Source organism: Python bivittatus, unplaced genomic scaffold (assembly GCF_059951505.1).
Source record: "Python bivittatus isolate LINGU-HERP-01145 unplaced genomic scaffold, Pbiv_v1 ctg000200_np1212, whole genome shotgun sequence".
NCBI classification, from domain to species: domain Eukaryota; kingdom Metazoa; phylum Chordata; class Lepidosauria; order Squamata; family Pythonidae; genus Python; species Python bivittatus.
Genome location: NW_028277040.1, coordinates 13,686,193 through 13,704,408, shown reverse-complemented (window position 1 = coordinate 13,704,408; position 18,216 = coordinate 13,686,193). Strand labels below are relative to the sequence as shown.

The 18,216-nt window shown below is 39.1% G+C and overlaps 1 long non-coding RNA gene across 1 annotated transcript in view; it reads right to left on the bottom strand.

Annotated features, from left to right (window-relative positions):
• Positions 1–17,727, bottom strand: part of LOC148216541 (uncharacterized) — a 38,865-nt gene extending 21,138 nt beyond the window's left edge. The window contains exon 1 of the long non-coding RNA XR_015795234.1: positions 17,279–17,727. This is a non-coding gene — a long non-coding RNA (uncharacterized LOC148216541). The remainder of the gene's footprint in view (positions 1–17,278) is intronic.
• Positions 17,728–18,216: the final 489 nt, after the last annotated feature.

Here is an 18,216-nt window from a genome sequence, read left to right as displayed (position 1 = left end):
TGCCCTGTCTGCAAATGCTGCTAATTTCCTTAACAATAGCATCCTGCACTTGTTCAGAACTGGGTATTCTCACACTTCAGCCTGTTCTTAGGAAAAAGGGTACTGTACCTTCAACAACCCATTGCATATAAGGGGCAAAGTGAAATAACTGAATTGTTCGTTTCATTAGCATATTTTCAGTCTTTAAAATCACATCTCTTTTCATGATAGAAGTTTCCCCCAAAGTAAATGCAAGCAGGGAGCACATGATGACTGTACAAAGCACATTTGCCTACCTGGTTGTAATTATGCTGATGTCCTCTAGAAGTGAAGAGTTAGAGTTTTCGGTGTCTCTTTGCTGCCATCTGGTGGTCACTCAGATTTATGCAACCCAAATATGGTAGGCCTACTGTAGAAACTGTACTGGGAAAGAGCAAAAAAACTAATTTCCCCCCATGAAAAGCTTTAATAAGTCTGAAGCTTCCATTCTCACATGTAGGTGAAAAATAGCAGAGTGTTGCTGTTTCTACAATAATCTGCACACTCAAAGCATTCCTTCAATTCTACTGCCAACAATTCAAGGCAATTTCTGCATGTCTAGTCAGAAATAAGATCCAAAGGATAAAGAACTACAGAAACAATATCCCTTACAAGCAATGCTAAGATCACCACCTGCTCAGTTTAGATGTTCTTTTTCATGTTAGATATAAAAGTCTCTGTGAGCATCTTTCTCAGCAGAACAGCTGCATAAACAGTACGAATGTTATGCCTATACCTGTGTGCTTAGTAGTAAAAGCAATGGAAATTACTCCAGGATCTGATTAAAGATTTACTGTTAGAGTGGTACACTGAATAGCTTTCTTGCAGCTCTGTTTCCTGTATCTGCTAACCTATTGTGGGAGCGATTATGCAATAAATATGTTTAGCTTGGAAGTTGTGCATAGTTGAGTAGAGGGTTGTACAATTAGATTTCACTATTTCAGAGCTCCAGCTGAGAGCCTAGCTATGAACACAGCCACACAAAATTGTTACTCATAAAAAAAGGGGTGGGGGAAGCAAAGTAAGACAAAAGAGTTTAAAATGTGACAAACTATTTGTTTTAAACTGTAACATTTTATGGATATCCCATATGACACTTGATCACACGCAAAATTGACATAGTACAGCAGAATAAAGGGTTCACACCAGACAGTTAGCTATCAGTGAGTTAATCCATTTGAGTTTGCATAACAAATGAACCATAAGCTCATGCTAGGAGGTGGGTTTGCACAACACACTGAACTAAGACATGTTGCTCCACAACATGGGTTAGCTGTTTTAAAGTTCAGTGTGCCATGTGGACACAGCCAAGCCAACAGACATTCATTAAGAAAGTCTTTCTCTGGAAGGTGTTCCATTCACAGACCTTGAGGAAGAAGCTATACACACAGTACTTTGGAATGTGGTTGGAAATGCATACATTTCCTAACTCTGCCCTTGAAGAGTATCCAGAAGCTTCAGCTGGTGCAAAATGCAGTGGTACAGGCAGTTATGTGTGCCCCTAGGGCAGTACATGTTACGCCTCTGCTCCCCAAGCTGCACTGGTTGCCAGTTTGCTTCTGGGTCCAATTCAAGGTGAATTGACCTTTAAAGCCCTTCATGGCATGGGGCCGGGTTACCTGAGGGACCGCCTCTCCCCAGTTACATCTGCCCGTCCCATCAGGTCTGGCAGAGAAGGCATGCTGTGGATCCCGTCTGCTAGAGAATTACATTTGGCGGGTCCCGGTTGGCAGGCCTTCTCTGCTGTGGCGCCTGCCTTGTGGAATCTTCTCCCCCCAGAAGTGAGAGTAGCTCCATCCCTCTTAACATTCCGCAAGTCCCTCAAGACCTGGCTATGTGATCAGGCCTGGGGCTCCCAGGGGACCGGGGAGATTTTGTGATGGCTCCCTTATTGATTTTATCCCCTCCTGTTTTGTGTGTTTTTACAGTTTTTTATGTGTAATTGTTTTTATGTATTCATTTTTTTAATCGTTGTACGCCACCCAGTCACCTTGTGGGAGATGGGCAGCTATATAAATATGATAAACAAACAAACAAATGTAATAGACACCACTGAACTATGTGCAATGTATGTTCCAATATACCCTATTTCCCCCTAAAAAAAATCCTATGGGGAAAAAACTGGGGTGCATCCCCCACAAAGTCAAGTTTTCAACAACCCTGTTCTCTCCTGATAGCACTACAGGTACAAGATTTCATCTGTGCTCTCCTGATAGCCTCACAAGTACATCCTATAAAACCTTTCCGGAGCTTAGCAAGGAGTTCCTGTGTACCCCTACAGAACCAGCCAATTGCTTTTTTAATTCTGCAGAGTAAGCTTTAAATCTTTTTTCTACTGGTTCAGGTTCAAGGACAGGCAGTGGAGGGGAATTAACCTTAAACTCAGACAAATTGATCAAATCCTACCAGTATATAATTCAAGACTTTAGTCAAGGTTTCCTCCGTAATTTTTATTCTTTGAATACTTTGAATACTATTCATAGGAAAAGAATGTTTCTATTTTCCTCTGAAAAAAGTATTGAGGTCTTTAAAATTGTTTCCATATACAAAATCAAGTTTTTCTCATTTGGGTATCATTCTTTATTGAGAATGACTTTTAGTGATTCTGTCAGGCAAAACAAATAAAAGGTATATTCTGCTATAATATGCATCATACCTGGCTGCAGATATAAAATTAAACCAAGATTTAGAGTTTGCTCTTAACAGAATCTCATGAGAGAAAACATCAGCAACCAGTTCCTTTTCCATTCTTTGTAGTAAGGAGACTTGTGGTGATGATGATGATGATGATGATGATGATGATGATGATGATGATTAATTATACTTTGCTTTCCTTTATCTATCAGAAAGAAAGCATTGAAGTCACCAGTGATGAGATCTGTTTCAAGAAACCAAGTAGATCCTAATTTCTAAGAGAGCAGATGCCCGGGGCTCTTCAGGGGAAGGCTAGAAAGGACAATTGGGAAGGAATGGCAGAGAATAATTTTGTTTATTAGCATCACCCACACACAACACAGGGCCTGATGTTTCTTGGCACATCAGAGAGGAAATAATAAAAGGCTTGGAGAAAACTCAAAATCAGTTGGAAAATAAAGGCTCTGAGGACCTTAGCCCACCTTTGGTGGGTGTACCTGTTATGACCCTACCTGAACCAGGATGCCCTGATATCAGTAACTCACATCTTGATCACCACCTGATTAGACTACTACAATGTGCTATAGATGGAAATTACTTTGGAGATGGCTCAGAAGCTACAGCTACAATACAGAGCAACTGAGCTCTTAAAATGACAACCTCACCAATGCAGTATGACACCTAATATTAAAATTGTATTGGCTGCTGGTGGCTTCTGGGCCTACTTTAAAGTAGTGGCCATTACTTTTAAGATCCTAACAGTGCAGCACTCAGCTATATCAGGCAATGTTTTGCCAGAGTCAAATCTGCTCATCAGGTCTGATCATCCAGAGAGGGCCTGCTCTGTTAATGTCACGCCTCTTCACAAATTATGTGAGATGTGAGTGAGAAGGCAGGCCTTCTCTGTGATAGCCCCCACCCTATGGAATACTGTCCCTCCAAAAGTACATCGCGCTCCAACTTAGCTGATGTTTTGGAAATAAATCAGTTCTATTCCAAGGAGACTTTGACTTCAATTGACCAGTTATGGGTGCCTATCTTGAGTTTGTTTGTGTTTTCTGACAATGCTGTTACTCTGATATGGCTTGGTTTTGCTTGTATTTGCAACTCAGACTTCTTAGAATTGGGGCAGATTATAAGTATCATTAAATAACTAGACTTTGCACAAAAAAACAGAATATTCAGGAGATGAATGTCACTCTGGAGTCACAGCTTGACCACTGCTGGTATAAGTCCTCTCTCCTTGTCCAGAGAAGAATTCTGAGAAGCCAGTCCATTCATCAGCTCCTCGTTCTGCCACAGTTGTCAGCTCTACTCTCAGCAGAGCTGACTTCAGTTAGCCATTGCTTCCCTGGAAGTCAGTAAATTCTGATGTTTCTTGTTAATATATTCTGGAATTATACGTAGTGAAAAGAACTGTCATTTCATTTCTAAAATTTTCTGGATGGTACTGTATGTCTTTCCAATATTTTTTAGAGTTTTTTACTTCTACATATTTTTGGTCTTCTAAAGACTTTGAAGTACAAGTTTAAATGCATTTCCCTTTAATCACTACCGATTTATAAAAATAGGTGTGGAAGATTCCAGAGGAACATCAAATAGTTTGTTTAATCTTCATATTATAATATTAATCCTTCCCTCTGGAAACATATTTCAATGTTATATTTTCATATAGTACTGAATAATAGAGGCACCTCTCAGGAAAGGAACTTAAATCTCCTTTTAATTCTTAATAAACAATGATATTGGAAATCTTCTATTGTTCGTGCAAACTGGTATGTCCTGACATACAGTATACCTGAAATAGCTTCTCATTTCCTTAGGGAGGGTAAAGTATCACAAAAAAACATATTTTATATACAGCAACTAAGACATGATCCATCACAGGTATAGGTAAAGTCTTCATAGCATTTGGGGAGTCCTGAAAAACTAACATTTTATTAAACCCAAACTAATTCCTCATGTTATAGTCTGAATTATAGTGGACCACAAGAAGTCAAGCATCTAACAAGGATCACATCCCCACTGTGATTAAATGCATTATAGTCTAGGATTTTGCAAAGCAATGGCTCATCCCAGAGCAAGAACACTCTTATGCTTCATATCTATTTCTTAGCGAGAATGGGATTCCAGTGATAGTAATCTGATATATGCAGATAAGTAGATCAATCTTCTACTGGCAATTCCATATTGTGTGGCTTGAAAACCAATTTATTCAGCCTTACTCCAGTCTGTTACCAACCTCAAGCCATGATTATGCTTCCTCCTTCTCATATACTACCACACAATATGCTACTGAAGCTGGGGAAACCTTCCACAGCAGACTCTGGATGGAAGTGCAGGGGACACAGATAGAAGAAAAGAAACTCCTATTGCACAAGAAGAAATAATATATGTAGCCCAAAATATCCTACTAGACTTGATAGTAAGGGAGTATAGAAAAATGCTGGGTGAATCAGCATACAACCACTTCATTCCAAAGTCTTGCAGAAACTCATCCAAGGATACAAGTAAAGTTCATCTCACCAGGATCAGAAGCAACCTTTGAGGGCTCATAAATCCACCCTTTAAAGTGAGGGAGTGGGAAGATGAATTTTGCAAGGCTCCAAATTCTTGTTTAGCTTGAATTTAAATTAGAAGTGGAAAATACCCAGTCCACACCTCTGCAGATCATTCAACCTGATTAATGCCACCCTCTCAAATTGGTCATGACATAATTCTCTGAAAGTATTTTTTCAGAGACTAGTAATATATAAACAACAAGCAGAATCTGAAGCATCAATTTCATTTTAGATTCCAGAGAAACAGGTTTTCTGCACTGATTCTCATATGTGTTGTTAGGTCACTTAAGTAACTAATCAATATGTTATATATTAAACCGTTCAGATATTGGAGTTATTACAAAGGATGGAGATAGGAATTACATTCAACAAATGGAACTGACAGGTATATAGGCATTTTATTCATGGTTTGGAAAAATAAAATGCATGTTGTACTTTTTTTCCCATGTACTTTGTAAGTGAACAAGGACTCCATGGTTCCAGAATGCCTATTATTTTCATAGCTAAGTTACAAGCAGGGCCTTTTTTTTAGATTTTTTTTTTATCCCACCTTTATTATTTTTATAAATTACTCAAAGTGGTAAATATACGTTAATACTCCTTCCTCCTCCTATTTTCCCCACAACAACAATCCTGTGAGGTGGGCTGGGCTGAGAGAGAGGGACTGGCCCAAGGTCACCCAGGTGGCTTTGTGACTAAGGCAGGACTAGAATTCACAGGCTCCCAATTTCTAGCCTGGTGCCTTCACCACTAGACCAAACTGGCTTCAGTTCCTTTTCACTGAAATAACATCTGATTTTTGAATAATGAAGACCAGGTTGCCCAAATTATACAGATAATGCAGATTAAATAAATTTGCCTCTGGCTGTGCTGTATTTTCAGGTAATTCTTGCTCTGTTGATTGTTGATTTGTTGAACAAATTGTTGATTCTGGAACCTATGAACAAAGCACTTCCCCATCACTGAGATGAAGTACTATTCACCCATCCTTGAATCAGCAGCATGAAACCTTTCTTCTCCATTATCCATCCTTATCCTGCTCCTCTTGCCTCTGTTTCAAGTCACAATAGTCACCTGACTCCCCTGCACTCAGATTTTATACAATGTGAGGCTGAAAATGGATATTGTTGGAATAAAGAAGGAAGTACTATTTTAACACCAGCATGGCTACAGAATACTTAAAGCTTCCTTACTCACGGGAGGAGACAAGATGAAGGCAATATCATGGGGACAGGGCAGAACACTGAATTTGCCATGGCATGTTCATGCTATGATTAGGTTCAAATAGGGATGGGCCCTAAGAAAGTTTTATCTCCACATTTGCTGGGGATCTTTTCTGAGAACCAAGACTCAGATAATTGCGGGGACAGCTGGCAAAACTATGCTTTATTTTATTTATGGCTTTCAGAAAAGATCCCCTTTTTTTGTGTATCTTAATTCTCCTCTGCCAGAATTCTTAACCAACACCTACACTGATTTAAGGAAGTAAAATAATGAGATTCACTGACATCTCACAAGAGCTAATGTGAAGACACCAAGGTCTCTCTAGATTACCCAAATTACCCAATTCTTTGCAAGAGTTTTGTTTGTCTGGTTGGTTGGTTGTTGGCTGGTTGGTTGATGCTCAGCTTCTTGTGCAAGATGACATGATAGCACTTGGTGGCTAAATATATCTTGCTTATACTACTACTGTTATAAGCAAGATATATTTAAGAGGCCTACAATGGCAAGAAGGGTTGCTTTGTATGGATACTGCTGAACCTTCATCAACTCAGTCTCAAAGACTTCATCAAAGTTTCAAATTCTGTCTTCTGTGGCTTGAAAATTGAGAAGGTCCTCTATTTCTTGGGCCCGCACAAAAACAGCTGTTGTAATGTTGTACTGCTGAAATTGCCTCTGAGTTTTTTTGGGGGGGGGCAGTAATGAACTAAATCCACTAGTGCACATCATTCTCAAAATTTCACATTCAAAATAGAGTATATATTTATGAAAAATGGGTCTAGAACTTCACATATTACAGACAGTTGCAATCAGACTATATGCAGATTTTCCAGCCTTCAAACATTTGAGAGTATGGAATAGACAGAAATGTGCAACATTGATACAGACCAGATTTAGACTGAATATCCCTACATTAACTAGTACTGCATTAATAGTATTTAGCCAACATTCTTTTCTTGCTACCCAGAGATTCCAGTTGGAATGCTAAGGAATGGTGCTATTTGCTATCTGCATAATGCAGTCTTGTGATCTTGATTCATCTGATTGTTTTCAGATCTTGAAATATTTTCCCTTTCTGACTTCATGGAGCTTCACAATCCTGTAAAGTAGAATAAACTGGGATAAATTGGCTATTTAATAAATCATAGTGACAAAGGAATATATGAGAAGCAAGCAAAGATTGCTCAGTGTGCTTTTCCTCTAAGTTAGTCCTTTTAGGATATCTTTTTAATCTTCTGTGAATTGTATAATTGATATTGTTTTATATTGTGCTTATTATATTTTTATCAGTTTATTGTAGAGGGCCTTTAAAGTATTTCATGCAGAGAAGCCAGACATGTTAAATAACAGTGGCAACTTGAATAAGATTACTAGTCACCTTTTCTTTAATCTTACATTTAGAAGGCTGTTAATGCTATATCACATCCTGCCACTTTACAAAAATGAAGTATAATTAAGGAACAAATTGACGGGCTCCACTATTTCGACAAACTTTAGGCAAAATTTTTATGCAGATTATTACATGACAGAAAGCAAGTCTGGGTTTGTTCAACAAAATTGCTGAGAAGAAAGCAGATAAATATCTGCAGAGTGCAGACAGAAGTAGAAAATGCAATCTGAAATCAAATGTTAATATTGTTTCTAAAAGGATGCAATGATGCATCAGTGCCTCCTGGTGGTTGTACAGGTAAATTACTTACCAACATTTTAGATGTTTGTAGAAAATTAAACATTAGTTGCTAAAAGGTCACCAAATAACACATTAGGATTTTATTGTACTGTATAACATCAAAGATCCAACTCAGCCTTGCACAATTCTGTCAATGCAGCTTTACCATAAAGTAGAATTAGCTCATCTGGTTGTGATTCCTGTCTGCTCTACCTGCTAAGGCTGACATCAATCTTGCAAGTCTCCTACTCTCTCCCAAAGAGAATTTCAGGAATGGCCTGTGACCCTCAAGGAGCTCTGCTATCCGCCAAGCATCTGGCAGCAGCATTGCTGCAACACCAGCAGCAAGTAGATGCACAGATGACCAATTTGCAGAATGTCATAATATAACTAATGCAACAGCTGGGGCAGAATTTGCCCCAACCCGCAGCAGCACATCAACTTGCAGCTCAGCCAATGCTCCTGCATTCCCATGGGAACTTGCTGGAGAAGTTTGGAGGGGACCAGGATCAATTCCAGACATTCACAGCTCAATATGAAATGTTTATGGCAGGTAGGCTGGTGGAGTTTCCCACTGATCACATCAAGGTGACTTTTGTGCTGAGTTTGCTGAAGGAAACAGCAGCTAAGTGGGCAATACCATTCATTGAGGGGAACAATTCAGTGCTGAACAACTATCAGGACTTCATGGATAAACTGAAAGGACACTTTGGGGATCCCATACAAAGGATCATTGCTAGTCGAGAGATCCGAAAGCTCAAGCAGGCACAGAGGAGAGTAAGGTCATGCATTTTGGACTTTAAATTACTTGCTGGAGATGTAGGATGGAATGACTTAGCTCTGATTGACCAGTTCAGAGAAGGGCTGGCCAAGGACCTAAGAGAGAAGCTAGTGAGGCAAGGCACCCCAAATACCCTGGAAGAGCTGTATCAGTGTTGTATAATAATAGACGCCCAACTGGAGGAGTTAAGGCAGGGAAAGAACAGGAAGGGGAAAGAACATGCAGCCCGTCTTCCCCCATTCCCCGCCCCCAGTGGCCTCCTCAGAATCCAGCGCGACCAGCTTCTTATTATATGAGAGAATTGCTGGAGTGAAAGTTAAAAAAGAAGTAATTATATTAAGGGTATTTGCCAATGATTTCATTTTAATTCTGGAAAACCCCATAGAAGGAATAGCCATATTAATGGGGAAAAAATTCAGAATTTGGTGCATTGGCTGAGTTTAAAATTAGTAAGGAGGGGAAAAAAAAGATGTTGACAAAGAATAGGAGCATGGAAGATCAAACAGAATTGTCTGTAAAAACTGGGTTTGAGACTGAGAAAAAAAGGGAATTATTTGGGTATCACTATGACTAATATGAATTCTATGTTATTTCAGAATAATTATGTTAAGGAATGGGGTGAAATTAAGAAGGATTTATCATGATGGGAAAAGTTACAATTATCATTGCTTGGAAGAATTTTTGTGGTAAAAATGAATGCATTACCTAGAATGATGTTCTTATTTCAGACAATACGAGTTTCGAGAAATGATTCATCTTTTAAACAATGGCAAAAAGGCATATTCAGATTTATATGGCAGGGGATGAAAACAAGGGTTAAATATAAAATTATCAAGATGCAAAGGAAAGAGGAGGATTGGGACTGCCTGACTTTAAATTGTATTTTGCTGCCTGCTGTTTGGTTTGGATGAAGGAATGGCTGTTGCTAAGAAATAACAGAATGTTAGAATTAGAAGTGCATAGGCTGAGGTTTGGGTGGCATGGTTTTTTATGGTATAATAAAATTAAAGTTAATGTAGATTTCAAAAATCATTACTGTATATTAGGAGTGCCATACTAAGAATATGGAATAGATATAAGGCCAGGCTGTGCCCAAAAATATTTTTATTGGCCTCAACACAAGAAGCGTTTTATAGAAAAGAAACAGCGGGCAAGGAAAAATGGCTAACATATCAAGATTTGCTGGTATGGGAAAATGGAGAACAAGTTGAAATCAAGAGAACAAGTGGCTGCAGAGGGATTTACTTTTCAATGGTTTTCATATGCACAACTTTAAGGAGAGGTTTAATATGGATATAAAGCTACCAGGTATAGAACAACTGAATTTGTAATGGAATTTCAAATGGAATTATGTATGAATTATGAATAAGTAATTGCTAAAATGTATAAATAATTGTTGAAATGAAAGAACAAGTAAAAGAGTGCCTGATAAAATGGGCTAAGAATTTTGGTTATAATCTACAGATTGATCAATGGGAAAGTATGTGGTTAAAAGGACTGAAATTCACATTTTGAGAGAATTTTTATAAAACGATGCACCGTTGGTATATGTCACCAAAGAGATTATCTAAGATGTATAAAGGTACTTGTAATTGTTGTTGGAAATGTGAAAAGCATGAAGGAACATTTTACAATGCATGGTGAACTTGTGGAAAAGCAAAAAAATACTGGATGTACTGATGATGCAAAGAATTTTAAAAATTAATATTCAGCTGAAACCAGAGCTTTTTTTAGTAGGACTTATGGATAGCCAATTAAAAAAGACTCCTGGACAGCTGGTTTTGCATACATGGTCATCACCAGACACTGACTATTCAAAATACTATCAAAGATCTACAGCTGTTCAAGACATTCAATTACTCTATCAGCCTTGAACATCTGGCTTCTCCTTGCGTAAAGACAAGCTTGTAAATGAAGACTTCAACTATCAGCTACAGACCATATAATGGACAATCACAGTAGCCTGCAAGGAACCAGAAAGGCCTACACCGGAATCCACGCAGCAAACACTATTACAGAATCTGGTGTGGTTTCAGATGCATGAGGGAACTGAACTGAGCCTCACATAGCTTAGTCAGCAGAATGAAATGTTAGAACCACTCGAGAGATCATAAAGGAAGCCCAGCCAAGCCAGATGTCTACTTTTACCTACTTCTTCAGTGGTTATTATGGCTTCTTTGTGAGATCTTTAGCCAGAAACTGCTTCTACATTCAGAACACCATTCCATTTCTGCTTAAAGAAAATGTAAATACAGTGTAAAAAATGTTTTCTACCTGCATTATCAGATACAAATTCATGTTTTACTATGCACATTATCTTAGCATAAGAAAGCCATAATATGCTACTGAAGAAGTAAATGTGCCCGGCTTGGGGGAACCTCCTTTGATTCCTATAGCTGAAGCATTCCAGCCTGCCTGAACTCATTTACAGTGGAACAGATGTTTAAAATTGGATGGTACATTCATATATAAGAGCTTAAAATATTGGTCTGAGAAAAGCAGGAGAAAAAACCCTAACATAATTATTCCTGCATCTGTGGGTTCCTCCTTTTGTTATTAATATCTCTAACCTTTCCCTGTTCATGCTACTGTGTATTGTAATGCCTTGTTAGTTATACTAATACTTCAAGTTTTAAAATTCTGTGCATAGTATGAGCTGGTATCTTACTCTGATCCACTCATTTGATATTACTCATATAAAAACTAGACCCAAGGCATCCTTTCCTATGTATTTTCCATCAGATGTTTTCCTGACTTCCTTTGTTCAGTCATTCATGCATTCATGCATTCATTCGATTTATATGGCCACCACCCATGTGCAATTCTGGGCAGCTCACAATAATTAAAAACAAAAATAAAAAACAGATTTAAAAAGAACAAACATATTGCACCCAGGTAATAACAGCCTAAGGCAAAATGCACAAGATGATCTCACTCAACATCCTGGCTGCATCCTCAGGGACAAGCCAGGTCTTCAATGTTCAATGAAAAACCGGCAGGATTGGGGCCATCCTAACCTCAGGGGATATGCTGTTTTATAGGGCGGGTGCTGTGACAGAGAAGGTGTGTTTCCTGAATCCCACCAGATTGCATTGGATGACATTTTAATTCTTCACTTAATACGTTAAACCAAGACTGGAAAATATGGACGTTGTTTTCTTCCTTTCACTATGGCTAAGTCTCTCAACTGTACACAGGCAAACACAGCTGGATCCTAAACACTTATCGTATATAGCTGCTAAATATTTCAGCTACTTGTACACTCCCAGGAATGTTTCCTGCAGTATTCATATATGATTAGACAAATAGCCCATCTGTAACTGAGTCAGTTCTCCCACTTGCACCCACTGATCTTTCACGCACCCTGTCTGTTTCTCCATCACATTTCCCTTGGTTTTTTAGTGCTGGCTATGCTTAGCTGTTTTAGAGTTACAATGATGTCATCTTTCAGAGCTTTCCTGTCAGATTCCAAGAACAACAGCAGTAAGCAGGGAAAATGGAAGAAAGAGTTTAGCATTTTTGTTCCATTCTCCCAGACCAAAGCAGCCTGATTCCTTCAAGTATGTTCTTCCAATCTAGCTCTGAATAGCTCAAACAATGAAATTTTTCCATTGCCCCTAAGAAACAGTGCCACAGTCTGAATGTCAAAGTTAGGAATTTCTCTCCCACCCCCTCCAAAGTCTCAGAATTAAGATTTCCCTCTGCTTTTTGCTGTTCCAAGATTGCTACCATGGGTATTTCTTTGTGCTGTTTTTTCTTCATTCAAACGTAGCTCAAAGTGAGTCTTTCAAAGCCGTTGGAGTGGAGGTTACATAACCACACAATGTATTAGAAGAAATCTGGAGATCTGAAATGTAAGGCCTGCAATCAGATATATATGCTTGGGGGTCTGTATGGCATATGGATTTTAGTGGCCTCGCATGGTTGCAGTTCTGCTGGTGTGTCAGCAAAGAGAGTGAGGAAAGGGGAGAAGAAGCTCAATTCTGGCCTTGAGGGACAGCTGGGCTGTCCCGAGGGCTGATGAGCTGACCTGGCTGCTAGCCACAGCTGTTGTGGGGGCATGTAAAGGCAGCAGTCCCATTGCTAAAGCCTGGTATATAGGTGTCGTAGAGCTCTGGGGAGACACCTACCTCCTCAGTTGCTGGGGGACATACTGCCAGTCTGACTAAAAATTGGAGAGAGAGAGAAGGAGAGGAGAGAAAAAGGCTGTGCAAAACTGAGTGGCTGAAGAGAAAAGTTGAAGAGTGAAGTTACATTAGTGTACAGAGCAGTTGGTGGTTCTTGGTAGGGGAGGGAGAAGAAAGGTACATGGGTGGCTTCCCTGGAAGAAAGGAAGTGAAGACCCAGAGGGAGGACATCTTCACCCAAGACCCAAGACGGGAAGCAGGGATTGTCAGTCATTGACGAAGCCCTGGTCTCTGGGCAGAAGACTCTGAGAGGTTCTTCCCCCAGCGGAGAAGCCGAAGGTGTTCAGCTGGGCAGATCCAGGAGAAAGTCAAGCCATGTTGAGCACACAACAGTAATTCCAGTCCATTTCTTTCTTTTCACTCTCTCTTGATAAGCCCAGAAATGAGGGAAGGAGGAGTTGGAAGCAGGCGAGGAAGCAGGCGAGCTAGAGGGGGGGACAGTCTCTGGGAGGGAGACTTAGGACACTGGGTAAACTTCTGCTTCTTCTGCTGCTTCTTTTGCATCTTCTGCTCCTGCTTCTTCTGCTCCTGCTTCTTCTGCTCCTGTTTCTTCTGCTGCTTCTACTTCTTCTGCTTTTGCTTCTTCTTTTGCTTCTTCCACTTCTGCTTCTTTCTTTTGCTTCTGCTTCTTCTGCTTCTTCTTTTGCTTCTGCTTCTTTTGTTTCTTTTGCTTCTGCTTCTGCTGCTTCTTTTATTTCTTTTATTTCTTTTACTTCTGTTTCTTCTGCTTCTTCTGCTCCTGCTTCTTCTGCTGCTTCTGCGTTTGCTTCTTCTTTTGCTTCTGCTTCTTCTGCTTCTTCTTTTGCTTCTGCTTCTTTTGTTTCTTTTGCTTCTGCTACTTCCTCTTTTGCTTCTTCTTTTATTTCTTTTATTTCTTTTACTTCTGCTTCTTCTGCTTCTTCTTCTTCTTCCTCTTCCTCTTCTGAATTATTTTAATTTTGTTTGGCTATGGATTGGGGGGGGGGTACATTGGTTATTGGCTGACCAGAGTTATATTTAAGATGGGCAACCATATACATTTTCTATGAAAATAAGTAAATATACAGACATAAACACACAAACACACACACATTCAATTAGTAGTTTAGTAATTTAGTATTGAATTCACAAAACAGCTTTATAATTCAATCAACTGTACTTGTATTTATGGTGTCTTATAGTTTGAACCATTTTATTTATTTCTATTACAGGCAGTCCTCACTTCACAACTGCCCTGTTTAGCAACTGTTCAGAGTTACGACTGTGCTGAAAAAGTAACTTTATTACCAGTCCTTGCACTTGCGACTATTGCCGCATCCCTGCAGTCATGTGATTGAGATTCAAGCATTTCGCAACCAGAGGACATTTACAACTGTCACTGGTCACATGATCACCATTTGTACATTCACAGCCAGCTCTAACAAGCAGAGTCAATGGAGAAGCTGGCAGTAAAATTGCAAGTTGCGGTCACCTGATGTCTCACTTAATGACCGTGGATGATTTGCTTAACGACCATGGCAGAAATAAAGTTGTAAGTCCATCACAGTCACGTGATATCTCACTTAGTGACCACAGGTGACTTGCTTAATGACTGTAGCAGAAGTGAGGTTGAGAGTCCACTGCAGTCACGTGATATCTCACTTAGCAACCATGTCACTTAGTGACAAAGTTGCCATTCCCAACTATAGTCATTAAGCAAGGACTACCTATAATCATCTAGAAAATGTCTATGTATCTAAATTTGAGTCCTGTAATTTTTATTTATTTATTTATTTATTAAATTTCTCCCCACCCAAAAGTAATCCTTTTACTGTACTGAAATTGTGTAAAATTCTGGACAGTGACCATAATAACACAGATAAAAAGTTGCATTCCCTTCCATGGTTGCTAATTCATGATTAAAATTGAAAAGTTTGACACACAGAGGAATAATAACCATATATGCAATATTTTAGAAATGCCCAGTTTGCTGGAAAATACAAGAAACAGAATACTCAGAGTATTTGACTCCTTGCAATTGGTTCATCCATGACAGCCACCACTAAAATTCTAAGGTAATGTACTTTCAGTACTTGGATCTATTCTACCTATGCCAAGTGAATATTTATCGTCTAGTTCTACCTAAAATGTTAGCCAAACAGTTGCCATATTGCTACCAACAATCTTCTGCTGACTGTTGATGCATACTAATCCATTTTCCTCATCCAACCTGCATAAATTATGTCACCAAATAGTTTAGATTTTATACCAGTAGTCCCCATGTTGCCATCTGGGTTCATTATTTAAGAAAATATATTAAATTTGACAGACAATAAAATGGAAAAAGACAGGAAGAATAACCACCAATGTTGACAAGCATTTGCAAGCCTTCATCCGCTGAGGATACTCAGCTCCATTTCTAATATTTCCAAAGACCATGAAATTCCAGTAATTGCATGATACCTATTTCCCAGTACATTTTCAATACTGTGATAACTGAATGCAATAAAGATAAAAACAATAATAACTATAATAACAATATCTACTGCATTGTCTCAAGCTTCAAAAAATGCAACTGCCATGCAAAATGCTTGAAAGCAAGAGACAGATCAGATTTAATGATAAACTCCTACATTTCTACGCCTTCCTATATATCTTTAAATCTATTAAATAAATTTATTTTATTAAAATGTTTAACTACATCATGTCTGCATAGAATTGTGATTTTTGAAAAACATTCAGGCAGAACATCTGTCTTTTTAGAAGCAAATGACCTGCGATACAAAATCATCAAGTGCTTTCAACTCACTATAAGAGAGCATTGCAGAACAGTTGGAAATTGATTTACACAGTTTTCCTAGTGGTGAATTTGTAAGGTTATCTTTCCAACAAAGTAATCTGTTCAATGGTTTGCTTTACGCTATGGCTCATGCATTTTTAAACATATTTAAAGGATGATTACTTTTACAAGAAATAGTCATGTAGATCTACAGCTGAGTACTGCTTGTGATCATTTTATAATAAAATACTGCGCCTATATTTTATTTCTGCAACCGTTTACTGTTGGGCTGGAAACAACATGTGTGGATGTTCTGCTGAGTTTCTTTGCAGCTATATCTGTTTCCATTGGAATAATTGGAATAAAAATAAAATAATAATAATAATAACTTTCTTCCTTTGAGCAACCAGTGTTTTGCTGAAAATGGAGCATGCACATATACTTAATCTTTATTCTGTATATGTAATTAGTAACCATGAACCTGCACTTCCAAAAGCTCCTAAAATTTTGGAAAGGGCACAAGTACCTCACCCTACTGTTTCTATACTTCAGAAAGTTTGTTGCTGTATCCTTTCCTGGTCAACATTTCTCATATATTTGTACTGAGGAGTATCTACTAGATAAAAACACTATGGCAGGATATCATAAAATCAGTTGCAATGTGAAGAACCTAGTTACCCAGTTTCACTTAAGCACATCTTTTTGCAAAATACTATGAATGCCCAAAAGGCTAAAATGGCCCACCAAAACTGAGTGAAAATTATTGTCTTTGCAGGGTTTTCAGAGTGGAAGGTCTTCGGGGGATATAGATGTGGTCTGTTTTATCTGGATTTTATTAGATGTACTGTGTTTTTATACATTTTCTATTTTTATTAGTGTAAGCTGCCTAGAATCAAAGGAGTTGGTGACATATACATTTCTGTAAATAACTGAAGCAATTTTTCGCAATTAAACCAAGCCAAACCACAATTGTGGTTTAGCAAGGCTGACATTTTGAGTCCATTCACGATGAGACCCTTTCTCCACGGAATAAGGCAAAACTACTAAAAGTCATGATAGCCCCAGGGTTTTCAGCCAGAAGAGTTTACAAGAAAGGATTAATTCTTTCCTCTTCCTTCAGTTTTTAAAAATAAAGACTCTAAAAAAAAGCCATCAATCTCATCATCATAAACAGGGGCCTTCTTTCATTCTTCCAGACCACTCAAGTCACAATAGTCCTCCAGATATCCCTGTAGGCCTTTCGAGGCTCAGGAAAATAGGGACTGGCTCAGACAGAGGAGTAACATCCTCAAATCCCTGCAAAGATTTTTACCCCCATGGTTCCCAAACACCTCCCCAAATTCATGGTTGCTGCAAGTTTTAGAGTATTCTAAAATCTGGGGCCATAGAAAACAGTATCTACAGCAGAACTTTTCTCTTGTTTCTTGTACTCTTTCAACAGCAAAGAACAACTGAGACTGGAGGACTAACCTGAATCTGAACTCCTTGAACTGTTAAATAAGCTCGGGTCTTTCAAAATGGAAACCTTAAGGGTCCCTGCAAACGTTATCCTTCCGGGTAATATTTTGACAAATGTGTGTCTCCACCTTCCAGTCTGGCTGTCTCACCAGAGTTTTCTCTGGGGATTTTGCACAGGGCTTCCAGCGGTTTCAGTTCCAAGCATTTCCACCTCGTCCCTCTTCAGAATCTTCCCCAATGTCGTGTCCCGGCGCACCAGGACAATTCGCCGATAGCCCTTCCTTGTTCAGGATGGCGCCCAAAAAATCCAGTGTCTCCGGCTCTCGCGCGTCCTGGTCAAACGCACAGGAGGCTACAGAGCTTCACTCAAGGAGCGAAAGGCAGCCTGCTCGCCACTAGGGGGCGCTGCACAGCAACAACAGGGCTGATTAGCAGACAAACCAAAACGCTGTTGTGAGGTTTGGAAATGCTTGCCAAGTCAATCCTCTGCTTCCACACAGGAACAAGACTGAGAAAGAGTTGAGGCAATCAGGGGCGGCTGGCTGAGTGAAAGACAGGAAAAGAAATAGATGACGAAAGCCAAGGCAGAGAGAGAAGGTCCTGGGTAAAGTACAGCTTCCTTCCTTTTCTTGAACTCTGCGTTGAACGGACGGTGGCAAGACAGACTGGAAACAGCGTGGCCTGGTTCTGTTCACCTTGTCTCTGAAGATGCCAGCCACAGTTGCCAGCAAAACATCAGGCAATCTGTTGTCTAGACCATGGTCACTAAACCCTGAAGCCCAACATTGCCCAAACTGAATTATATTGGCCGGCTAACAACTGTACATAAAATAAATCCAAATGACCCAGAAATGTAGTTATTAATGGGAATATACAATAAAACATAGTTATGCATTTTTATAAAATGGGCAATACAACAAAACATGGATTGTATTTTCAACTCCCCCTTC